Here is a 26,283-nt window from a genome sequence, read left to right on the forward strand (position 1 = left end):
TAAAAATGATACCTGCACAATGATATTAATATTAAAAATAATACTACAGGTGGTGAAACTACTGTTAAAATAGCAGCTTAAGAGGGAGAAATGAATAGATAAGTTTGCTTTTCACAAGAGGGTGGGTTTGCAAATGTCAGGAAATCTAGTTTTATTTAGGGATTATTCATCTGTCTCATCTTCTTCTCAAAGTCTTTAAATACCAGCATCTACTTTAATAAAAAATTCCAAATTCCTCAAACCTTCACTAGCAGTCAGCAAAGCACACATGTAATCCGTACTATACAATTTAGCCCTTAATTACATTTGCCTTGCTTTGTTTCCCGTTGTTTTAAGGCGTCAGCCTCCTGTGCTCAAAATAGATCTTAAGCTTCTTGAAGGCAAGAACCCGGCTTTCAACTGTTTGCAGCACGCGGGCACTTAACGAAGCCAAGGCTGATTTATGGACAATGAAGCCAGGATCTTAAATTTTAAACCGCAGTCCGGCCTGGGGAGACGCTTACCCGCTGCGGAGCCGGGCCGCCCACCGGGGGCCCTGTCTCGCTCCCCCCACCCCTTGGCCGCCCTTCCTCGTCGCTGTTCCCCAATCCGACCAGCAGGAGGCGCCACAGACTCGGGTTAAGCCGTTTCCCCCTTTTTCCTACCCCACTTCCCCCAACACATGACGTGGGAAGCTGCCTCCGCCAGAGTCTTAGCAATAGGAGTGAGGGGGTGACGGGGTTTGGGGGTGGGGTGGGGTGGGGGGTCTGGAGAAAGAGGACACGCGCGCACACACACCTTGGGAGAACGAGCGTCTTCCCCCAGCTTCGTGGGTTTCTCCGCCCACCAGGGCAGTGTGTGAGAGGTAGGGTGTGTGTGTGTGTGTGTGTGGCACGTTTTTGAGTGTGAGACCCAAATCCAGACCAGGCGACCTGTGATCTCCCGCCCTGCCCCCGCCCCCGGTGATAAATCCCCCTTTTTCTTACTCTCCCCATCCTCCCCTCGTCCTCCTCTCCCTCTCCCGCTGCCGCGCGGTTGACTTGCACAGCCTGCCCCCGCCCGCTTCCCCTCCCCCGGCTCCCATCACCACCAACTGGAATCTGGGCTCCTGCCTCTCCACCCCCCACCCCCCACCTTTTTGGAGAAAGGCAGGTCCCCCACCCCCTTTGGGGAAAAAAAAAAAAAAACCACTTCCTTCGGCTTCTTCACCTCTAGGAAATCTCGGGGCTTTGCTCTATCGCAAGTGCTCGTCTGGGCGGTTTTTGAGCACCACCATCCAGAAGTGCTGGCGTCCGGATGCATTTGCCTTTGCTTTGCAAAGAAGAGTCGTGAACTTCAAGACCCTTCCAGACGGATAATTAATCCTGCTTTGCAGGAAAGGGAAACCCTCCATCCCCAGCCACCCCATCTCCGGAGACCCTGCAATCGCCCAGGAGCTCCGAACCGGTAAGTAAATATTCGCCTTGGAGTCTCTTGTCTCAATTTTGGGGTTTGGGGGGGTGTCAGGAAGATAAAGGGTCGAGGCGGTGGAACCCTTAACCAACCTGGTTATTAGGTAAGGCTCTTAAAGCTGGCAGAAACCAGCACTTGCTCATTTGGACGTGGCTTTTTGTTTTTTTAAGATTTTTCAGGGTAGAGGGGTAGGGCACTCTCTGATCCTTTTGTTGCGGGGTTTCGTCCCCTTACCGAGCAGAGAGGCTGGGCATCGGTGCCCGGGGCCGGAGCCGCGCGCCGCGACCATCCGTCCAATAGACACGTTGCAGGTGAAGCCCCGTGCGCTGCACATCAGCGCGGCGGCGGCGTGAGTGTGCGCGCGGGGGCGCGTGCGCGCCGGGGGCGTGTGTGTGTGTGTGTGTGTGTGTGTGTGTGCGCGCGCGCGTGTCAGTGTGCCCCTTCCAAGGAATGCCCAGTGTGCACCCGGTGCACAATCAGAACCCACTGAGCACGAGCCCGGGGTGGGAGGAGGCGCTGCTGCTGGAGGCGATGGGGACGGCGAGACAGACATGTCGGCAGCACTGCAGATGGGGCTGGGGGCCGCAGTTGCTGGCGAGTTAAGTGGGGCTTGTGTTTCTGCGTGTGTGTGTGTGTGTGTGTGTTGCTACAGGGAGCCGCTTCTCCCTCCCTGCTTCCCACTTCCCTCCTTCGCTCCCTCCCTCTCTCTCCCTCTCTCCTCTTCCATTCAGGTTGGCTTTCCCACCTCGCATCCATGCCTGTCCCAGGAATGGTATAGCCAGACCTTTTCTGAATTATTTATAGACCGGTGCCAGCTGTTTTCCATTCCTCTGGTGTGCACTCTGTGGGAAATGCAGGGTTTCCTCCCCCCTTTTCCTTAAAACGAATTGATTTCTTTTTTTCGGAATGCATTTTTCTCATCCTCTGGGGGACACTCGAATCAAACCCTGACCATCTCTTTTTTCCCCCTTAGGAAGGGGACGCTTTGGGAATGACCACGCTCCACGGAGGGACAGAGCCGGTCCCCAGCTTCTCTACACAGAGCCTCCTCCACTAAAGCTCCAAAAACCAAAAACCGTAATTGCCCGAAGAATTGTTTAAAAAAAAAAAAAAATAGTCCGGCCACTAACCTCACATGCACACGGAATAATCATTCTGGATTCTGCATTGTGAGCTGTTCTCCATAGCCTGAATTACCTTTGAATTCCATCTTTTTTTTTTCTTTGAATTTGCCTCTCTTCAAGACACAAGATTAAAACAAAATTCACGCTGAATTGGATTTTAAATGATCTTCCTTTTCTTTATCCTTCGTCTTTCTTATGTGGATATGCAAGCGAGAAGAAGCGACTGGATATTCCCACCATGCTCACTCCCTTAATCTGTCCGTCTAGAGGTTTGGCTTCTACAAACCAAGGTAGGGCAAATCCAATTTCATTTTCTTCTCACCTGGGGTAGGGATTCCTTGTTTATCTCTCTCTTCAAGTCCCTCAAGTGGATTTTTTTGAGGGGGGAAGAAAGGGTAACAAGATACTCAAATAATGCTGTGTGGGGGAAAAGGCTTGTTACAAAGGGGGAGATCTCCCATGTTATTTCTTTTCCTGCCTCATCAAACAGGTTTGGGGTTTTTTTGAAGGCATGGGGCCGGATATATGTAGGGACAGCCGTTGGATGGCAGAAGGGCTGGGAGACCTGTGTGATTTTCAAGTCAAATAGCAAATTTATTCACCCTGAGCTAAAGCTCTGATTTTTATGGGAATCGGGAAAGCTTTTTTTATTTTTTTTTCTTTTTTTCAGGCTGCCTTTCCCCCTTGCCACTTCCATGTCTCTCTAGCTCCTGTCTCTACCTTCCTGGGCATCCTTTTTATGCCCTTTTTAAAAATGAAATAATGAATGAGGTTCTTGTAGCTGCTGCCCCGAAGTCCACTTGCTGTGTAAACGCCGACCCTTGGCCAGAGATCCCGGGAGGCCTACTGCAGAGGGACAGGTCTAGGTAGGAAATCAGCCTGCTCTCAGAACACCTGGAATTGGAGGATGCTGCAGGTTAAGAGGACTCAAATTTTAGGCTCGGAAAGAAAGAATTCTGTCAGTATTCTGCTTTTTCATTTGTAATTTTTGGTGTGCTATTATATTTGAGCTATAAATTTCTCCTTCTGTCTACACATCTATTTATACCCACACATCCTCCAAGCAAACTGTTACTTCCACACTCTTGCAAAATGGCTATCTTGCAGAGTTCTAAAATGCTGTGCGTGTGGCAGGGGTGCAGAATTTGACACGTGAGTCTTTGTGTTAAACAAAGAGATGTGCAGTTTGCTTGGGTTAGCCATGGACCCTCCAAAGAGAATGAACACTTACATTTTTTCTCCGTCTCATCGAATTCTACAACATGAGCAGTGTGGTTTGGCGGTATTTTCATGGACTTGGAAAGAGAAATAGCAGGAGAAATGGAAAAGACTTAGCTAATGGCTCTTCAGCTAGCCACTCATGCAATCCAAGACTACTCCTAGGAAATAAGATCGCCCACGGGCTGGAGGGCCAAGGTGGTGAGCTGGCTACTCCACTGACCGTATATTCCCAAACTCCGAAGGCACCCAAGGGTAGGAATCGGGTTGAGATAAAGATTTTCAACATAATGTAGCAGAATCACTAGTACCAGTAATCTTCCTGAAAGTATTCCACCTCCAAATCTTTTTTTCCAGTATTTTTTTTTTTTTTATAATACTTTGAAACAATCTAAAATACTAAAGGGATGTGGGAGAAGTCCTGGAAGGTCCTTATCACTCAACATCACTTTAGAGGAGAGTTAGTTCATTGTCCAGAAAGAATGGTTGGAATCTGATTCACTGCTGCCCTGCCCCAGGTTTCGTTCTTCTGAACATTCCTTGCTTCAACTCTCATTTGTAACCATGGTGTTATCAGAGTGACAGGTTGGGATCCCACTTGGAGCCACGCTCTCACCATCTACAAATAGCCGGGGTGATCTAGTTGTGCGCTCACCTGAGACACCGGAGTGGCTCCCCATCTGCTCTGCCCCTTCAGGTGGGAGGATGAAGTCTGAATTTGACTTCAGAATAGAGCAGAGGTCTGGGTGACAATAGCAGCTCCATGTGCAATGATCCCATGGGTAGGATGAACCAGTCGAGATGGGCCTCTGCCTCGTTTGCATTTCTGAGGCCACCCCAGTGCTCTCCACCAAGTAGGTCCTTCATCAGGTTGGTTGGTGACGAGATTGTCAGGAGGCCTTGCGATCAGAGTCTCAGCCCCATTTGCCCTGAATGCCAATGGGGTGAAGACAGGTTCCAGGCCATCCTTAGCAGGCTCTAAGACTGGGCAAAGGACAAGACACTGAAAGGGGAGGAAGGGAGGACTAAGTGGTGGGAAAGCCTCCAAGAGGAAGAATGGAATCTATCCGGAAAGAGCTTGTTGGGATTCAGGGAGGAGTCACCACAGGTGATCCATGCCTTTCCACATCCAAAGCCCTTTTGGAGACCCTGGGAGGAGGCAGGTGTCCGGTCCTCGAGAGCAGATGCCCTGAACTCAGTGGTGTTCTGGGCTGTCTCGGGGCCATTGTTTTCTACCCCTGCTTTTTTTTTTTCCCCTCACTGTGCAAAATGCTGACTGGGTTCTATTTTGTCTTCCCTCCTGTCAACTCCCCTGATGGTGTGGGCTACGTGGGAAAGAAATGTGGCTCCTTATGGGAGGAAGAGCACATTTAATTCCAATCGAGGTGCCTCCATGATATGCAATTAAGAAAAAGATTAATAGGAAATAAAGACTTCCCAGGAAAGCATGGTTAAGGATGTTAGACTGGTGATTTCAAGGGAAGCAGAACAACATGGTGTCTTCTGTATATATGTTTCAGGTGTAGCAAAGCCTGATGGAGATGTGAACACAGGACGATGTGGCAGCTTAGAATAGATACTGGAAGCAAGGAGGGGGCAGGGTGTGCCCAGGAGTGTCTAGTTCCTTCTCTCCATTGGTTCCATCCCTGGGAAGCCTGTCTGTCTGAAGAGCCTTGCTTTGCCACACTATCTGTATAATTTATCAGGGGGGGTTAGAGGCAGAGAGACTAAGGAAGGAGGAGAAATGACAGAAAAGGAAGAGTAAGAGAAAAAATTCCTCTAGTCACTACTTTGCACACCCAGTGCCTTTCTGTTAGGCTGAGAGAGAAGAGAGACTTCCTCTGGTGAAGGGATGAACAGCAGGTACTTTGATTTCGTATTCCTGCTTTACCTCCAGAAATATGGTTTCAGAACCTTGACCGTCTCCCTTGACCTTCACATTCACGCACCCAGACTTGTGTGTGTGTGTGTGTGGGGGGCAATGGGCATCTGGGGGGTGGACACGTGGACTAAAATTGGTTGGTGGGATGAGTGGCTGCACAGGACTGAGCTGGGTTCAGTCCTTGGCCACATCATCATTACCTTGTATAACCATCTCCCATCTCCTCCATGAATATGATGAACCCAGGATATAGAGTTTTTTTTTTCCCCCTATTTTCTTGTTCAAGGATCTGAAAATTGAGATAACATATCGACTAGTACTGACAGGCTAAAGCAAAAATTTAGTTAATATTTACAGACTGTGAAATAGAGGCAGGGGAAAGGACCGGTTGTATGTGAAGAAACCAGAGCAAAATAGCAGCCTATAGGAGCCAGGTGGAGCTCGTCATTCTAAAGGCAGGGAAACTATTGTTCTGAATGATGGCCTTCTCTCTGTAGTGATGGACAGTAGGGCTGACAAAACAGCTCATCTTGGCTAACTTGCTGGGGTCAGAAGTGGATAAGCTCCTTTTCCTCACTGCCATTCTGCACCCTCCTTAAGAATTCTAGAAATTTCTTCCTTTCGGTAAACTACATTTGCAGTCTCTGCTATGGTGCATACAGTTGGATTGTAATATCCGCTCTCTCTGTAAATAAATATGAATCCAAAGAGTCTAATGAATTGTTCACATTTATTAAAGTGCATCTCCTCTTTGCAACCACAAGAAGAAGTCTCCAGGGAGAGTAAATTAGTGGTTGAATTGATATTATCTTTCAGAAGGTTGCAGAAGATAGAATGTGAAGGGGCAGGCATAACTCAGAGGAGGTGGGTTTCTACAGTATACCTGTGGCTGTTAATGAGGTGCCTGCAGCCATGACACAAGATCCGTGGTGTGGATCAGCTCTTAGGGTTTGGTGAGCCCAGAGAGGTGTGTTCAGAACCTTGCAGTTGGTTCCTCAGTGACTTCCAACCATATTATTTTTGTGTTTTCACTTTCCACTGCTTTCAGCTGAGGTTGGCAGAGAAGGGACCTCGTGCCTATGTAACCTGTCATTGAAATCCTCTGTGCCTACCCTGGGAAGTCCTGCCTTCTCTCCATCACTAGTACTTGCAGATGACCATGAGTCCACTTTATCCTAGTTTTGTTTATATGCCCTGTTTCCCTAAGAAGTTTGTGAGCCCCTTGAGGGCACGGAGGGGTTTATTCACCTTGGAATCATTTTTACTTGACACAGTGTCTAGCACATAATAGAGACTTGGGAAAATAGTAAGTGAATGAGTGGAGAGAAGAAGTGAAATATTAATTAGTGAAAGATGCTACTTGTTATTCATTCAGGTGGGTTTAGGAATGGTTCACAGTTAGGATGTTAGAGGAGATCAAGAGTTTGAGAGCTCTGCGACACTTTTGAAAGCATCTTCTCTGACCTCACGTAATAGATGAAGACACTGAGATCCAGGGACGTTCAGTGATTTGTTTAAGTTGGGTAGCTGCTTACTGCCAAGGCTTTGTGTACCGCTTCTCTTAACAGAGTGAGATATGGAGGTTATTTGTGAATTTCAGATGTCTCCATCAGCACTTCTCAAACTTTATTGAATAACAATCACCCGGGGACCTTATTAGAAGGTCCATTCTGAATCAGGAGGTCTGGGCTGGTACCTTAGATTCTGCATTTTTGGCCATCTCCCAAGTGATGCCCAAATTACTTGACCATGGATCGTGGGTCTACATCACTCCTGAACCCAATTCTGTATCATCGTGAACATTGGCAGTTCCACATGTATTTCTGTTCCTCTGGGGACTTCCAGCCTTTCTGCTTTGTTCTTAAAAATAGAAAAGAAAAAAATCAGAGAGGAGGTTTTGTATTTAAGTTCACCCTTGTCCTTTCTTCCTTCACTCTTCCACCCACAGATGTCGTTTGCCTCTTTGCCTTCGGTCCTCTCTGGTTTTCTTATTCCGGTCCTTCTCATCACCGATTCTTTTCTTGTACTCCAGCTTCTGAGTTTATTTATCTCTTGGTCTCTTTTCTTTCACACTATCTCTTCTTTTAACTTCATTTATTTTTATGACTTTTGCTCTCCTCAATTATTCAACAAACATGTGTTAAGAACCAATTTTTGTCAAGCACTGTGTTATAAAAAAAATTTAGCTCTGGCTGTGCCTTCCAGTAGTTGGGGATTTAATGGGGGAGACATGTAAGGAGACCACTGTGTCCTTGGGTAAGAGATGTAAAAGAGAGCAACCTTGGATAAAGAGGTGGGCTTCATGGAGGTGGTGACATTTAAACTACATCTTTAATTAGCAGTTTCCTAGAAGAAGGAGAGAATGGTCGTTTCAGGAGGATGGAGAACAGACGGAGAGGCAGGTGTTGTCACGGGGCAAGCCTCCCGCTTTTGCTCACATCCCTTAACTTGGGGAGAAGATCAGCACGTCATCGTGCTGGTTCAGTGATTAGGAAGGAATTTCAGATTCCAGATGATGAGGCCAGAGGATAATGTGAGGGTCTTGTTGAAAGAAGAGGGAAGAGAGTCCTTTCTGGTTTAGCAGCTCTACAGTTAATGAATCCTAGCCCTGTTTATAAGGCTTGCCTCTGGAATGAGCAAAGGACACCATCTTCATCTCAGGCCACGGCTTGCTGCTAACTTTGCTGATGGCCGTTATAAAGAAAGGGACAGCTGTTAGTTGGTTTGTAGCCAGGGAGAGAGCTGGATCCTAGCCCGGGCCAAGCTACTGGGAATGAAGGCCCAGCCGAGCCCCATGTGTTTCTAGAGGAAGGGAGGCAGAGAGAGGCTATGCCAGGCAGACACTAGCTACTTTCTTTAATGGTGAAGGGGAGTGATGAAAGAAGAGGGGCTCAGTTACTTGCTCTTAGGACATTCACAAAATGTTTTGGTGGCCTCTTTAGAGGGCTTCTTGTTTCAGGAGTGTTCCTCATGGGGCTGTCCTGGTGTAGACATGCTCAGAAGACACCTCCAGCTAGCACTTCAGTGAACTGTAGCACTGGAGCCTAAGGGGAGAGGGATTGGAAATGAATGTTCTGCTAAATTTTATTTGTACCTTTTCCTGCTCCCCATCCTTCTCTACCCCTTTCCCCGCACTGTCACCATTTCTCTGGATATTATGGTCTGTATACGTTTCATTAGCAAAAGGAACCTAAGCTCAGCCTGAAGAGCCACCTACATGTAAAGAGAGCATACACCTGAGGGTGTGTAGATGAGCAGGTGGCACGGCTGGGTGGTGGGACATTCATTTCAAGGTGACCGGAGGGGCAGGGCAGGGAAGGCATAGTGACAGGGTTGTGCTTAGAGCAGCGGGGCCAGGGGCCAGGAGGAGGCCAGACCTAAGGGAGTGACAGGTCTGGAAGGAAAAAGAGATGCAGTTTTGGGCCCTGCTGGGGGTCCACCCTTCTAAGGGGAAGTATCTGTCACCTGTCGTGGAGAGCTTCCTAGATCAAGACAGTTGAAGGTTTCAACTGGTTAACTCGCGCGACTTCTAACAGCCACACCGCGCTCCACACATGCCATCGTCTGTGGCTTTGCTCACCGCCTCATTCAGACCACAAATCTCCTCCTTTAGAGAGAAATGTCAAGCCTCAATTTCCTATGACTCTTTATAGAGACCCTCTCAGAGCTTCAACTGGTGAGAATTTCTTAGGAAATCGGATCTCGTTTCTTTCGGAGAGAAGGGACTTCAAAACAAGGGCCGGATGAAAGCTGCATTGTTCTGGGAGGGGAGAAGAGAGGCTTGGGAGAAACCTGGAGCTTAGCTGATGTCTTTAATCCTTTCCCCAAAGCCCTCTGTACCCCATGAGAATGCCCAGACATTCTGGGTCGACCCTCTCACCTCCCAGGGGTCTTAGTCTGGTCACTTTAGATTAGAGAGCAGTTTTTGTGTGTGTGTGTATCCAAATACACACACACACTAGACTTGTGTACATATGGGCATGTTTGTGCAGGGACTTACTTGCCAAACAGTAGTCAAAGATTTTCTTAAATACAGTAAATGTGTCTGTGCATTTAGGTACAGTAATGCATGTGGGTGTGTATATGTGTATATGAAAGAAATAGGATAAGTAGCATATTAATTGGAGAAGGCAATGGCACCCCACTCCAATTCTCTTGCCTGGAAAATCCCATGGACGGAGGAACCTGGTAGGCTGCAGTCCATGGGGTCATTAAGAGTCGGGCACGACTGAGTGACTTCACTTTCCCTTTTCACTTTCATGCATTGGAGAAGGAAATGGCAACCCACTCCAGTGTTCTTGCCTGGAGAATCCCAGGGACGGGGGAGCCTGGTGGGCTGCCGTCTATGGTGTCGCGCAGAGTTGGACACGACTGAAGCGACTTAGCAGCAGCAGCAGCATATTAATGCTGACAGGCACCTTGGAGATTATCTTCCACAGGCCCCATTTTGAAACTGTGAAACTAGTTCTGAGGTTAGCCACGTGGCCTAAAGCCACGTGCGTGTGGCAGAGTCAGGTCCACGGAGTCCCTTTTCGGTGCCTCCCCTCCACTGCCCGGCCCCACTTGTCTCCTTGGCCTGCCTGACCCCGAAGCCAGCCAGTGGTGAGCCCTTGGCCCCATCTTCTGGAGCCCAGGGTATCCTGTTCCCCCTGGGAGTGTGAGGGGTCTTTACAGAGTTACGTTTTCCCAGGGTGTCCTCCGTGGTGGTGAGGACGGCGGTGGTCCTGGCAATCAGAAACGCCTTTTGGTTTCTGCTTGTGTTCTTTACCCCGTGACCACGTGACCCCCAGGGATGCTGGGCATTGACTTCCTCATTTCTGAAAGAGCAAGACAGGCTCCTTAACCAAGCAAGACAGTGCTCCTTAGCCCCAGGTCAGTCACACAATCACCTGCAGAACTTTGGCAAAAATAAATACAGACAAATAAATAACACCACCCCAAGGTCATGGATGTCCGTGCCCAGGCCGACCCCAAATGGTTCAATTAAAATCTCTCAGGGTGATAGCCAGGCTGTGGTCATTTAAATATGTTTCCCAGGGAGCCTCATGTGAGGCCATATTTGAGAACCGCTGGGCGAGATGACTGACAGGCACCTGTTAGCTCTTAGCATCCCACAGCCCTAGTATTTGAATGTGCAAATGGAGACCCTAAGGCTGTGAAATGGTCCCATAACCAGCAGAGGGTCCCTAAGTCAGAGGTCAGAAGAAGTGGTTGGAGCGTGAGGGCATGTACTATACAGAGTGTACCCAAAGGGTGGAACTGGTGTGAGCTTCAGAGGAGAGCTATAGTAACCCTGTTCCTGGGCTCTCTCACCAGTGACCTGCGCTGGGAACGGGGTGGTTGGGGGGAGGGATGGTGGGGGACTGCTTTCCCGGACACCCTTGAAACAGGTGTGCCTGCCTGCAAGTAGGGCGCATGGCCCCATCCCCTGTTCCACTTAGTCTGTATTGAGGGTGCCCCATTTCTCATTTCGGAGAGAGAGCCTCATTTCACTCCTGTGTAACACTGTAAATGTAGGAAAACTATTAATAAATGGGGCTGGCTGAGCGGACCCTGATTGACTGGTGAGGGGTGTGAATGGGGCAATTATCTGAGTGCGGTTGGGATCCACTGGCCCCCGTCCCCTCCCTCTCAGCGCCTGGAGTTGAATATTAAAGGCATGAAGAGGAGGAAGAAGGTGGGAGGCAGTAAGCTTCGTTCTTCTGTGACTGTTACTTTAATCACTGACTGTTAAGCTGGCTGGCTTAATAGTTTTCTCACCTGCTTCCTTTTTGTCTCCCTCCCTTCCCCATTTTAAAATCAATGTGAACCTAAATGTACAGAGGTGAGAGGAGAAAGCAGATTTATTGGATCTGTGTTCCTTTAAAAGGACAAATCATAAGAAAGTAAAAATAGTTCTGTTTTGGACGTCTGCTCAGAGCAGTTGGAGAGAAAGGTGATTAGTGTGGTTTGGACTCACAGTGGAGTTTGGTGTGATGTGCAGAGGTGTGAGCCGATGATTGTCTAGGAGAACCCTGAGCAGAGGACTCACTGATCTGCATTTCCCAATATCTATTGGTTGGTCCTTTGGAAGCAGAACATCCGAATCATGGAGATACTGCAGCCTCTTGCTTTGGGTTTGTTACCATGCAGACCATGCGTTCTGTGGGGCCAGAGCTGTTGTCTTTGGGGTTCGTGGCTCTTCTCTCGATCACCTTGTTAGAAACTCTGGGATTGTTTCTGGGCTTAAGGGGAGACGGAACTCATTTCAGTCCTGTGCTGGTCTTGTTTACGTGTGTGTCCTGGTTTTTCCTTCAGCTCACAGAGGAAGAGAGACTGCAGAAGAAATCTGACCCTGGCCAAATATAGGTGCTCAGATTTAATGGAAGGTCTTTCTTAGGTAGGAGAACGTTGACCCTTTGGATTTTTTGAGGAAAAAAAAAAATACTGGGTGGGTTTTTTTTCCTCCGTATAGAAGAGAAATCACTTTTGCTTGTTGATGAATTTGCCGTTTTTCCATGAGAATGAGACTCCTCTTCCTGCTTTATGTCACTTTAAGTCTTTGGTGCTTAGCAGAATGCTCTCTGCACATGGGCACTGCTCAAAAATGCTGCTTGTCGATACCGATGTGATAGAAATTAACATGCATTGAGGATACAGTTGACATATTTGTACGTCTAACGTTTTCATTTCCTGGCCATCCAAGCACCTCGTGATGCTTCCGGTGTGTTTCACTAGAGCTGTATGGATGCGAGTGTCTCTAGTGCTTGCTACAGACTGGTGATGAAAACATACCCATTTCTCAGTGCCTCGCTTCTTTGAGTTTCATTTTACATTGTGTTTATTAAGGGCATTTCTTCCAAAAGCGCTCCCTTATCACTTACTGTGCTTTTCCCCTTTGCTGCAAATTCCATGTAAAATACTGTCATCCTTCCAGGTCCATCTGTAAGACTCTCTCCTCCGCCAAGTCCTGCTTGATCTTCCCAGCTAGAAATAAGCCCTCTCAAGTCATCTGTATACATCCTCTTTTTATTTTCTTTTCACCTTTCTCATGCTAACTTTGGGGGCAAATCCCTAGGAAGGCCTTTTCATCTCATGTGCCCCAGTTGCTTTCACTGCACCGGGCTTTCTGGAATAAATAGGAACATGGTTACTCACCTTCTCAACCTCTCCTTTTTATTCTGTCACTCTTTACAGAGAGGCTTTGATTTCAAGATAAAATTCAAAGTTGGTTCTGAAACTTATGAATGTCTTTCTACCACCATAGCAGGGAATCTCAGCTATTGGTCAGTCTTCGTTTATGTACCTCGGTTTATGGAACCTCAGTTTGAGGTTAGGGAAGGAAATGAGAAGGTCCTGGAATTAGGTGGCCAGAAGTTATAGATCATTTGGGAGAGAAATGGTGGAATGAAAATACTAAGAATTATTGCTGTCAGTTTAAGTATAATAATCATCTAAAAGGAATGGCCTCACTTTTGCTTAGGACAGTTTCAATTTTCTGTTGAAATTGGGCCTTGAATTGGCAATAGATATTTGTGGTTACATTATATATGTAATATTCTGGCTTGCATTACATATGTTATCTCATTCAATCCTTACCAGCAGGCTGACATTATTTTCTTTTTCTCAGATGGACAGAGTGAAGGTTAGAGAGCACAAGGGCACCTAGCAGTCAGCAAGCAAGGATTCCAGCCGACACCCTTGGATTCTAACCTCTGGCTCTTGACACTCTATAGAGCCACTTCCATGTAAAAGGCGGGGAGGGTTTATGTCGCATGTAGAGGGCCCCATAAGCACATGTACTCTGAAACTTAGCTGAAGTGACTTCCTTCTGATCCCTTCTCTTTGGGCTTCGCTCTTGGCAAAAGACAAAGTTGTTTTCAAGTAGAAAAATGCATCCTACAAAATAGCCAACTTCTGGACTGTAATTTAATTTAGTGAGGACAAGAGGTGAGAAAGTCATGGCATTGGCAATCGGCATCTCTTTTATTTCACATGATGGTTAAGGCTTGGACACCATCTTCTTAGCCTATTCCTACCCTTCTGTAAATATCCTGCACCTCCAACTTGAAGATACTTTCTTTAAGAGGAAACAGTCCCCTTTGAACTTACTTAGTCTTGGACGTTCTGATGATTACCCATTTTCTCCCACCTATGTCTTTCTCAAACCCAGGTGTACACTACCACTTTGAGTGCTTAGAATAAGAGAATGGCGATCAAGCATCCGGCTTCATCATTGGGTTTTTACTAGTAGCAGGACTCACTATTATTATTCCATGAGATACATTTGCTTCATTCCAAGAAGGATAAGAAGGAACTCTTTTCATTTCAAATATCTGCATTAACTAGTGACTCAGAGGGTACTTTTTTTTTAAGTAAAAATACAAGACAAAGATTCAGTTTCCCTGTTGTTGCTCAGTCACTAAGTCATATCTGACCCTTTTTGACCCAGTGGACCGCAGCACGCCAGGCTCCCCTGTCCTTCACTGTCTCCCAACTTTCCTCAAATTCATGTCCATTGAGTTGGTAATTCTATCAATTTCCTGTGTCTTTACTTTTCTGTCTAAGAAAGGAGGTTGTGTCTTGGTGTTGCAGGGCATTCTGGTGCTTAGCTTTGTCATGTGTGGATCTTAAAACTACTTTTCAGTAATTTGAAGCAGAGTGGTACTGGGGAAGGAATGCTTGAGGGGCCAGGAATCTGGTCCCATCTCAGCCCCACGTGCATGCTGTGGGACTCAGGCAAGTTACCCAACCTCTCTGAGTTCACGTCCTCATTTGTAAAATGAGACCTTTAGGGGATACAGGGATTGTGTTGTGGAGCAAGTGAGGAAATGTAAAGAACCCCTCAAACCATGAGCTTAATATACACACGGTATCATTGTTAATAACTCCACCCTGCTCAACATCACGGCTTTGGAACGACCTCCAGTGCGATGCGTGGACCACATACTCCCCGTGGGCAGGAGAAGAGGGGGCATCTGATGGGGGCCGCAGGCAGCGAGGCCCCGGCATTTGGAACCCAGGGCAGCAACAGGCACTGTGACCTGTGGTTTTTAATATTTGGTCTCTGTCTCCTTCTCCGGTTCTCTTTCACAGTATTTATCTAGAAAACTAGATAAATGCTTGTCAGAAAGGAGAGCAAGACTAATCTTTCTAGCTCTATGTATAGAACCATTTTTCCCAGGCTTATCTTTTATCTTTACACGATCCGAGAAGGGGAGAGATGAAGATGGCGATGCAGGCAGAGGAAAAGGAAAATGTGAAAGGCAGTCTCAGGCTCCCGCCTTTGCTCACACCTCCTGCTCTGTCGCGGTGCCCTCCCCACCTCCGCTCACCTGCCTCACTCCTGTCCTGTCTTCAAGATTCTGCTCAGGACTTCTCTGCTCCAGGTCCTCCTGGTACCCCCAGGCTGGAGTCACTGCCTCCTTGCTGACCATGGTCCTCTGGTTTGAAATGACTCTTACCGTGTCTCCATTCCATCCATCCTGCTTTCTCAAGGGCAGAAAACGCTTCTACCCTCTACCCCTGGGGAGCCTAGCAGAGTTCTGGCATGGGGTGGGCTTGTACCAAGTGGCTGGTGCTGTGATCTGAGCACCGACAGCTTCTGTGTCAGCGCTGTCCATGCATGAATGAATCTGACAATCCCAATCCCCCAACCCCGAAAGTGTGTGTAGTTATTGCCTGCATTTTATGGAAGAGAATACTAAGGACACAAAGAGGTTAAAACTTGTGTAGCTCAAGTGGCAGAGCTGGGATTTGAACCCAGCTGTCTGGCTGGAGCTCATGCTCTTAAGCTTTATGCTCTATAGCTCTGTAGTAAATTTTTATGGCCGACTCAAGCGGTCAGACACTTGGACATATTTTGTGTCCGGTTCTCCGTAATGAGGAGAGTGCACATGGTTGGGACCATGCTCCTTAGATATAAGACACACCCAGGACCGTATTCCAGAAAAGCAAGGGCATGTGTTAGCATCGTCAGTGATCAGCTTTGCTGTGGATGGAGTGGATTGTGCTTCTCTGCTTCTTGCTGTCATCACCTTTTGGTGCCTTAAGGTTTTCTGGTCACCATCTCTTCCAAGGGGACCTGCTAACCCGCACACCCCTCCATTGTTTCTTATAACGGTCTAACATGGTGGCAGGTCCAGAAAACAGTGGTTGAAAACAAGCACTCAGGAGTCAGCCAGCCAGAACTTCCATACAGCTCCTTTGGTTTACTGGGCAGAGATCTTCATATCTCTGTAACCCCAGATTCCTTACCTGTACGAGGGACTTCCCTCGTGGCTCAGATGGTAAAGAATCTGCCTGCAATGCAGGAGACCTGGGTTCGATCCCTGGATTGTGAAGATCCCCTGAAGAAGGGAATGGCTACCCACTCCAGTATTCTTGCCTGGAGAATCCCATGAACAAAGGAGCCTGGCGGGCTACAGTCCATGGGGTTGCACAGAGTTGGACAAGACTGAGCGACTAACACTGACTTTTCAAGATGTTCAGTTCAGTTCAGTCGCTCAGTTGTGTCCAACTCTTTGCCACCCCATGGACTGCAGTACACCAGGCTTTCCTGTCCATCACCAATTCGCCGACCCTACTCAAACTCATGTCCATTGAGTCAGTGATGCCATCCAACCATCTCATTCTCTGTTGTCCCCTTCTCCTACCTTCAATCTTTCTCAGCATCACGGTCTTTTCAAGTCTTTTCAAATGAGTCAGTTCTTTGCATCAGGTGGCCAAAGTATTGGAGTTTCAGCTTCAGCATCAATCCTTCCAGTGAATATTCAGGATTGATTTCCTTTAAGATGGAAATTCAAGATGAGGTATTCATAATTCTGGCCTTTCAGTCATTATGAGAATTAAGTGACTTATTTCACTTTGAACTGTACTTGTGACAGAGTTAGCATTCAGTAAGTAATAACTATTATGACAGCCCTTGGTCCCCACCCAGCCAGAGCCAGTTTGGTGGTGAGGATGTAATGCGTAGTTGTCCCATGTTTGGGGCAGTCATTTCTGGCTTAAGGCCTTCCAGATGAAGACTGGCATTGACCTCTTTGAATATCTTATTAGATCATAGATGGCAAGAGAAGAAAGTATGGTCAAGAGCTGACATGTTCCTAGAATATTGAGAGAAAATGAAATCTAAGTACACACAAAAAAATGCAGATCATATGCATAAATAGGCCCCAGTCTCCAGGAGTTGGTGATGGACAGGGAGGGCTGGCGTGCTGCGATTCACAGGGTCACAAAGAGTCGGACACGACTGAGTAACTGGACTGAACTGAACTGAATCAAAGATTTAAAAATTAAAGTGAGCTTTGGGCAGAATGACTATGAACTGATCAGAGGGGGAAAATAGAAAGATGTAAGGAAACCTGTAAACAAACAAACAATTTGAGCAAGAAAGGGAAGTTTTCAATGAAAGAAGGAAACAGAGGCCAAGACAAACCGACTTGTTTGTAATAGTAATAATCACTTACATTTTTGGAGTGCTGTATAGTTTTCCAGGTGGTGCAGCAGTAAAGAATCTACCTGCAATACAGGAGACTTGTAGGAGACCTGGGTTCAACCCCTGGTCAGGAAGACCCCCTGGAGAAGGAAATGGCAACTCACTCCAGTATTCTTGCCTGGGAAATTCCATGGACAGAGGAGCTTGGCATGCAACAGTCCATGGGGTCACAAAAGAGTTAGACCTGACTTCTTGTTCATTCGATAAGTCGTGTCTGACTTTGGACACTGGATCCCATGGACTGCTGCACACCAGACTTCCCTGTCCTTCACTACCTCCCAGAGTTTGCTCAAACTCATTCATATCCTTTGAGTCGATGATACCATCCAACCATCTCATCCTTTGCCGCCCCCTTCTCCTCCTGTCCTCTATCTTTCCCAGCATCAGGGTCTTTTCCAGTGAGTCGACTCTTTGCATCAGGTAGCCAAAGTATTGGAGTTTCAGCTTCAGCATCAGTCCTTCCATGAATATTCACAGTTGATTTACTTTTGGATTGACTGGTTTGATCTCTTTGCTGTCCAAGGCACTCTCAAGAGACCCTTAGCGACATGACTTAGCAACTAATCAAACAAACAAAACAAATTGTTCTAGGCTTTCTCATGTTTTCTTCCCTGCATATTTTTGATAGTCCCAGTGTAGGAGAAATTCTGGCAGAAACTGTTATCCCCATTTTACAGATGATGAAATTGAGGCAGAGTGCTCTAGTGATTATACAAAAGGGTACAGCTGAAGAGAAAAAAAGAGATGGAGCTCCATCCCAGCTTTTCTGAGTTCCAAGTCCAGTGTTCTTTCTTCTCTGCCTCCACTTTGATAGAGACAAGGAGAGATGCTTGTTACCTTGGGTGAGAAAGCCAGATTGAAGAAACAAGGAGGAAAACTGACTCTGGTGAGCGGATGAGCCTATTTAGGAAAAGTGAAGGTTGTGAAACCTGAAAAGGTCAGGCCAACATATTGTGCAAAAGACAGAAGAATTTAGGAGAAGGGAGTTATCATTTTACTTCTTTATATTTTTCTTTACTTTCCAAAGTTCCACAATAAAGTGAATTATTCAGAAAAGATGCTATAGGAAATAAAAAAATAAAGACTTTCAATTATATCAAGAATTAGATAAATGTAAAGGGGTAAAGATCATCACCATAAGGGCCAGACGTATACCCTTGCTTTCTTAGAAAATCACTGGGAACTGGTTACTCACATACAATCACATGTGTGTGTTTGTGGGTTATGTGTGTGTGTGGGTGGGCATAACCTGGGTTCTAGCGTGGGTTAGGGAACACAAAACCAAATTAAAATTGGAGGGTATTTTGATACATTAATCAAGAAGAGTATAGTGAATAACCCCAGGTCTTAAAGGCAGATTCTAAGCTGCCTCTAACAAGAAAGTGGTCACTGCAGGGCAAAGGCTGCCATTTGAGAAAATCACAGAGGATTGGAAAGACGTCTGAGGGCCAGCTTCTAACCTTTTTTAAAAAAGAGATGATGACTGAAAGTTACAAACTCAGGAGCATAAATGTTACAGTGGAAAAATATTGAACCTCCCAGTCCATTTCCAGCTCCTTAAAGAGACCAGGCCTTGGCAACCATCAACATGGGTTTTTAAGGAACAAACCCTATTAGAACTGTGGTTTTCTGAGAAGGACAGGCTTGGCAGACTGTAGGCAACTGATACATGTAATTAAGAAGAAGTAATGAAAGTTTTAGATCTGACTTCCCTGGAGAGTCTACCTTTTAAGCAGAAAAATGGGGCGAGGTGAATAGACGGTGCTCAGAAGGGAGCGATGGGCAGTGCAGCTGGCCCTGGAGATGCTGTGGAAACGTGACTGCCTCTCGCCTGGGAGCACTTGAACTCAGCCTCTGTTCTGTCCTCGACAAGGCGGGATGGTGAAGCCGGCGCTCTGCCTGCCCCTCGGGGACTATTCTCCTGGCTAAGGGGTGGGGGTGTTCCTCCAGAGGTGGCTCTGCAGCTGTGGTGTGGAGAACACTCCACTTACAGCCTCTGCAAGTCCTGCCACCACCCCCGCGCCCCGCTTTATCTGCCACCACCCCTCCCCCTCCCTCCCCACACATGCACTTGATCAGTGATTTCTAAAATGTGTCCTCTGGACCCTCTTCCCAGAAAAACCCACTTTCAAGCCAACTCCTCCAACTCCACACCAGAGGTTAGGCATGGGTGCCGTGAAGGCCAGGTTCAGAACCCTTGCCCTAGGCCCCATGTCCAGGAAACACCCTGGCACGTATTCCTCCACTTCTTTGTCTGTGGAACAGAGTGGGCTGTGGTGAAGAATTTTCCTTGAGGTTCCAGCTCCTGTGTTCTTCCAGGTTCAACCACCCTCATGGGTTTGATTACAGAATGTTTATGAGGTCAAGTACTGGACTCCAGGCTCCCTTTGTTGTGGAATCAGGCATTATGCCTGTCTCTCCAAGTGCCAACAAGCTAGGAGCTGATACTAGAGCACAAATGGCTGAAGGAGCAGGCAGAATTGAAGTTCAAGATGGTCTAAGCAAGTGATGTAGTAGCCTTGGCCATCTGGCCAGACATGAGCCAGCCAGCACGGCCGCTTGCGGGTGAGGGGACTGGAGTGCTTTGGAAGTAGTAGATGTGATTCAAACAAAGCAGATTCCGGGCAGAAACTACCACCTCATGCCTCTCCCAGTCTACTCCATCTGACTCCTGGGCTTTTGTCTAAGACCCTGAGGACAATGTCTAACCAGAGACAAATGCTCCTTTGGGACCCAGAGTAAGGATTTCGTTAGGTTTCTGAGAGGACTCCCCTCCCCTTCCAACAGAAGGGACAGTCAGTGAAAATAACTTTTTTGGATCCCCTTCTTCCCCTTCCTCCAGGTGGGAGCTTTGTATTTTTACTGGGTATCAGACAGTGCTTTTCCAAGCTGCTTGGGGCCAGCATCTTTAGGATTTCTAGGCTGGAATCCCTGTGGCTTTTAAACCAAAGCAAACTTGGAGATTTTGAATAGTGCCTTTGGAGGGAAAGGCCAAAGCCCCTTTAGTTCTGCCCAGATCATCAGCCCACAGGAGTCAACGGCCCTGAATTTGCCACTTGCCACCGAGTGACCTTGGATTAGGCATTTGATTTTTTGGCCCTGGGTTTCCCCTCTTGTGTGAAGTGCAGGTTATGTGAAGGTTCGATGAGGCAAAGTATTATATAAAGTACCTGGAACTTTAACTCCCTGGCCTCTGCCGTCCACACCCTAGGAACAGGGCTGGGGAGTTCTTAGTAGGGCAGGACAGCGGAAAAGTGATGCTCTGTATTGGTCTTCTCCGTCTTCCGATTCTCTTACACAAATACCTTCCCCAGCCTATCCCTCAGCGATCCTTCACTCCAGCTCTAGTGCGCAGAGGAGAAGCAGTACAGAAGCTGGGAGTGGTTTTTTTTTTTTTTTTTTCCGAGTATGAGAAAGGCAGAGGAAGTGTGTGAAAGCTGGTGGCCTAGGATGACCTTGGGGAGTGGGGAACGTTTCTAAATTGGTCCTGAAGATAGGTGGGTTGGGGGTATGTGTGCACTATCCAAAGAGAGCTGAGCCTGGGATCCCGACGTTATTAGAGACGATGGCAGCAGCAAAGAAAGAGGGAGAGACAGAAAAAGAGAGTGACAGAAGGAAAAAGAGAGTGACAGAAGGAAAAAGAGGAAAGTGGCACATTCAGGACATCAGCTTCAATCAGTTTCTTTGGCTTCTCTTCCCCTTTGTGTGTTGAGGACAAAAAATACAGGGAGGGCAAGAAAATGGGAGAGGGGCAGAAAGGAAAGGGCTGTAAGGAAGTTCCCCTTCCCAGACCCTGGGGACGGGACTTGTGTGGGCAGAGTGTCAGTCTGAGGTCTGACTGTAGTCCCCCAAGAGGGGACACCCCTACTTCCCTGCCTGCCCACCTTGCCTGCCTGGCTGATGATGATAAGGATGGAGTCATCTGCAGTTTTGGCAGACTTCCGGGGAGAGTTGGAGAGCGACAGCTGCTCTCCTCAACCCTGGGAAGTTCTGTCTGGACTCTGGGGGTAGTTTTTGCAACCTCTTGGTGGAGGTCAGCCAGCCTGTCCGCTGGCCCAGCCTCTCCTGGGCTTCCTTGGGCATCACAGCCACGGGCCAACCTGCTGCCCGGCAGACATGTGCTGGCTGCAGCCTGTTCTGTGCCCATCTCTCTCTCAGTCCTGCCTCTAAATGGTGGCAGACAGACATTTTGGGAAGGAATTAAGCGTTATGAATTCATAGAATGTCAAGCATTCAAACAGCAAATAGAAATCACTTTGGACTTTTTCCTTGGTTTTTGTCACGGTGTCTACCGGTCGCTTAGGCAATCCAGGGTTAATTTTATACAGAATGAATGCCGCGTGCGAACCTCTGAGTTGAGTACCTGCAGACTGGTGGGTTATTGGTCTTTGTGAAACCCTTCTGTTTCCATGGGAGAAGAGGTGGATGTGTTGAAGGCACTGGATCCTGGTCTCCCTTTGGTGTCCAAATCAGGGAATCAGGGGTGGGGATGAGGTGGGCGTGGAGGCAGGGACCGCCCCACTCTGCTCCCGCCGGGTTCCTCTGTGCCGCTGGGCTCCAGCCTGGATGCAGCTGGAGCACGGAGCTGCTGCCAAGTGAAGCCGTGCTCTCTGCTGCTTGCTGTGTGAAAGAGCCAGCCCGGTGCGTGTGTGTGTGTGTGTGTGTGTGTGTGTAAGACAGAGAGAGAAAGACACAGAGACAGAAAGACAGAGAGAAGATGAGAATATGAATGAAAAAATCATTCCTTCACGGGATACAAGAAGCCTTAGAGAATGTTCCCTGGGGCACCGATTCCAGTTTCTTCATCGGGCACCAGGATATTTGAAATGCTGCCCAGGTGATTCTGATGGACAGCCAGGCTGGAGAATTGCTCCCCTAGACCCAGCGCCCTGGCTGCTCCCTCACCTGCTCCTTTGTCTCTGGTGCTGCTTTATCACCCACACGGCTCTTTGCAGCATCTGCTCCAAGCGATCGAGTCCCCAGTTTCTTTGAAACTCCTGGCCATTCTTGTCTGCCTGTCCAATGGACCCGTGTTTCTGAAAGACATGGTGGATTGATTAAATAAATGCTCTTAACCCTGTAATTTTATGCACACGGCTCTACATGCTGTGGAAATAACGGTTCTTAGATTTGTTATTCTAAGTGGATTGTTCAAATCGCCCAGAGGGAAAGAACTTTCTCTAATTTTAATAGAACAAGTGTTTATTTAGCTATTCAGTTAAAATAGTCAACGTTTTTACTTTTGATTCCTTTTCCTGCTATATTTCAAAATATACACTAAAGGAACTTGGAAATATGTTGGATTCATGGGTTCTTGCACGTTTCCTTGGCACATCAACCCCTTACCAACCGAGACACATCCTCCACTTTGTCTGCCTTGCACCTCAGGTCTCCAGCAATGTCCTTCCCCTAAATTATCATGTCTTTCTCACCCCCTCCCCCCGAAGACCTCAATTTGCCCTCTTTGTGACCTTCAAGCTCTGCTTCCTCCATTTCTCTTGGATCCCCTGACCTGACCATGTGGAACCCTTGTTGCTTCTCTCCCTTCCCTGCTCGACCACTGAGGTTTCCTCACCCTCTGGTTTAATATCTCCACCACTGACCCATCAACTTGCAGTCGTATCTGCTTTTTCTGTTCTGTCACTCACACTACTAAGAGAGGATGACAAAAGTCCCAGAAGTCTCATTTCATTTGTCATGCTCAGAGTCCTTCCTTCCAAAACACCATAATCCCTGAAGGATGGGGGTGACCAGCCTTTGTCTGCAAGCCCCAGAGTCACATGCTCACCTTGTCCCGAAAGCATCACCTCCCCAGGCATTCGCTCCAAACCGTTGTTCACGGTCCACGGTCTCCTGACACTTGGCTGAAAAAGTCAACACTCTCTGATGTACGTGTCCACCATCCTCCTCTTCTCAACGCAAATGGTCATGTCTGTCTTTTGTTTGCTGGAAACTGCAGAGGGGCCTCCCTTCCATCTTTCACGACTTGGACAAGCTTTTTTATTTCTGGCCCAATCGTCTTTTCTTTTTTTTTTTTAAATTTTTCTCAGAGCCGCGGGCGGGAGGGGTGGCTGCGACCCCGCCCCGCGCACACCCCTAGCGCCCGCGCCCGCAGCTCCGCCCCCGCCCCTCGTCTTTTCATTAGAAGTTTTGCTGTCACGTTCAAGGCTCCTCTCCTGACATGATGAAATCCTGTCTTCCCATGGCTTCTTCACTGCTGCTTTCAATGGTGACTTTTTAGGTGGTTGCCCTAAATCCTTTATTTCTCCAAAGCAACGTTCATTTTCCTCCAACTCATTCATTTTCCCCGCTCCTTTCTGAAGCCCCCATGTCTTTCTCTCAGAGCCTCAGGGCTGGCACTTCTGGGAGCCTATGCATCTCCCCAACTCCCTGTCTCCAGCCCTGATGGGCTCTGTCTTCAGAACACTTTCACATATGATTCTTCCTTTCCACAAAAACACTGGTCAAGCCTCGTGTTAACAGATCATGGACCTTGAACCTAAACTGCCCAACATTGTCAGTTCCTAGTAGTGAAACCTTTGAAAAATCATCTGACCTCTGAGTGTCCGTTTCCTTACGCATATAATCGGGGTAATAATAGTATAGCTGTTTCAAAATGTTTGGGACTTAAATCACTAAATATCTCTCAAGTATTTAAAACCGTACCTGGCACATTGTGAGAGTCCAGCAAATAAATGTTCGATGTTCCTATGACCTCACGTCTGTGGTTCTCAGCTGGAGACCATGTGGCCTCTTGGGAGGCACTTGGCCACATTTGGAGCTAGTTTTGAATTTCACAGCTGGGGAGAGGAGGGCTACTGTCACCTAGTGAGTGGAGGCCCCAGATGCTGCTCAGTTCAGTTCAGTCACTCGGTCATGTCTCTTTGCCACCCCATGAACTACAGCATGCCAGGCTTCCCTGTCCATCGCCAACTCCAGGAGCCTGCTCAAACTCATGTCCGTCGAGTCGGTGATGCCGTCCAACCATGTCATCCTCTGTCATCCCCTTATTCTCCTGCCTTCAATCTTTTCCAGCAACAGAGTCTTCTCCAATGAGTCAGTTCTTCATATGAGGTGGCCAAAGTATTGGAGCTTCAGCTTCAGCATCAGTCCTTGCAATGAATATTGAGGACTCATTTCCTTTAGGATTGACTGGTTTGATCTCCTTGCCATCCAAGGGACTCTCAGGAGTCTTCAGTGTCCTGTAAGGCGTGGGACAGCCCCTGGAAACAACAGTCCAGTCACAATGTCAGTAGAAACTCTGCCCTGCATCTTGGCCCAGACCCTGCCACCGCCTTCTCAAGGTGTAATCTAGTGTCTGCTTCTGTTTTATTCCTCAAGCCTCAGGTCTTCGGAAGACTCAGTTTATCACCTGGTTTCAGTGATGTACTTATTCCCATGGTTCTGAAATCTCCATTTCCAGCATCCTAATGGCATCTCCAGTGGTTTTTCAGAAAAATCTTCCCTGAAACATCTTCCCAATTTTGGAAGATGTTAAAGAAAAAAACATTAAATTTTTTTTTTATTGGAGTATAGCTGCTTTAGAGTATTGTGTTAGTTTCTGCTGAACAGCAAAGTGAATCAGCCAGACATATACATATGTCCACTCTTTTCAAGATTCTTTTCCCATATAGGTCATAGAGAGTGTTCAGTAGAGTTTTCTGTGCTATACAATACTTCGTTATTGTGTGTGCTGTGCTCAGTCATGTCTGACTCTTTGCGACCCCATAGACTGTACCCCACCAGGCTTCTCTGTCTGTCCGAATTTCCCAGGCAAGAATACTGGAATGGGTTGCCACTTCCTCCTCCAGGGCATCTTCCCAACCCAGGGATCAAACTCACGTCTCCTGTGTCTCCTGCATTGCAGATGGATACTTTACCCGTGAGCCTTCCAGGAAGCCCAGGTCATTATTAGTTATCTATTTTATACATAGTACTGTGTATATCCATCCCAATCTCTCAATTTATCCCCCTCCCCCTGGTAATCATGTTTATTTTCTGCATCTGTGACTCTATTTCTGTTGTGTAGATAAGTTCACTTGTACCCATTTTTTTAGATTCCACATGTAACCGATATCATATGATCCATGTATTTGTCGGACTTACTCCACTCAGTATTCCGGCATCCTGATGATGTCTCCAGTGTGAAAGTTTTTCAGAAAGATCTCCCCAGGCACATCCTCCAAAAATGGGAAAATTAAAGGAAAAGCATTAGAAAAAAAAGACCTCTCCCTTCTCTGTTCAGATGGCCACCCTCACAACATTCCCCCGTTGCCAGTCGCACACTGTCCTGGCCCAGGTTCCCACTGGCTGTCTCCCCGGGAGCTCCTGCCTCCAGCCCACGCCACTTTCGGCCAGTGTTTCCTTTGGTCCTTATTTCCATTTCCATGACTACTGCTAGTGCAGGACTCAGGCTGCCTTGCCTTCCTCCCCTCCTCGCCCCAATCCTTCACACGGCTGCTGGAATTGTCTTCATTAAACACTGTTTTCCTCTGCTCAGGAGTCCACAGTGGCTCTGCATTACCACTTATTAGCAAAAGGAAATTCCCCCACGAAGCCCATTAAGGCTTGACCTCCCTGTTGCTTGGGGCCCCGGCCCCGGCGGCCGTTAGCCTTTGTGTTACTGCCCACCCCCCAGGTCTCTGGGCGCTTACCTGTCTGACCCCCCCGGCCACCCCATCCTGTCTTTGCTACTTGGCATCTTATAATCTCCCGCCCTGGAAGGTCTTCTTCTTTTTTTGCCCAAACAGCTCCATTACCTCTTTCAAAGTCTGGCTCAGTTTTGAACTCTCTGAGGAAGCTTCCTGAATAGCCCACCGTATTCTCCCGATTCTCTTACTCCGACTCTCTTTTGGTCGTAAGTACTTACTAGATTTGGTCTACGCTAGTTTACACCTGCTGAGGTGTATAAGGAATCCCTAAGCATTTTGAAAGCCTTTCTGTATGTGCGTGTTTCATTCCCTCCACCTTTTTTTGGTCGTACCTCTATTTTTTAAAGCTAATTCCCATGGCTCAAATAAAGTACACTGCGTATTGTAGGACTTCAATAAATGGTGTCTCTGAAACTGTCTTCTCCGCCCCCCTCCTTTTAAGGGGACTCCAGGAGGAACTCCAAGATTGTGTTTTATGGGTGACTTTAAAATAACCTTCTC

General features: G+C 47.4%; 1 protein-coding gene across 1 annotated transcript in view; it reads left to right on the forward strand.

The window, feature by feature from the left end:
• The first annotated feature begins 1,183 nt into the window (after positions 1-1,183).
• Positions 1,184-26,283, forward strand: part of GRIN2B (glutamate ionotropic receptor NMDA type subunit 2B) — a 495,157-nt gene continuing 470,057 nt past the window's right edge. Inside the window, exons 1-2 of the mRNA XM_059886576.1 lie at positions 1,184-1,425; positions 2,405-2,845. The gene's annotated coding sequence lies outside the window, so the exon portion shown is untranslated. The remainder of the gene's footprint in view (positions 1,426-2,404; positions 2,846-26,283) is intronic.

The sequence above is a fragment of the Bos taurus genome, chromosome 5, assembly GCF_002263795.3.
Source record: "Bos taurus isolate L1 Dominette 01449 registration number 42190680 breed Hereford chromosome 5, ARS-UCD2.0, whole genome shotgun sequence".
Classification (NCBI taxonomy): Eukaryota; Metazoa; Chordata; class Mammalia; order Artiodactyla; family Bovidae; genus Bos; species Bos taurus.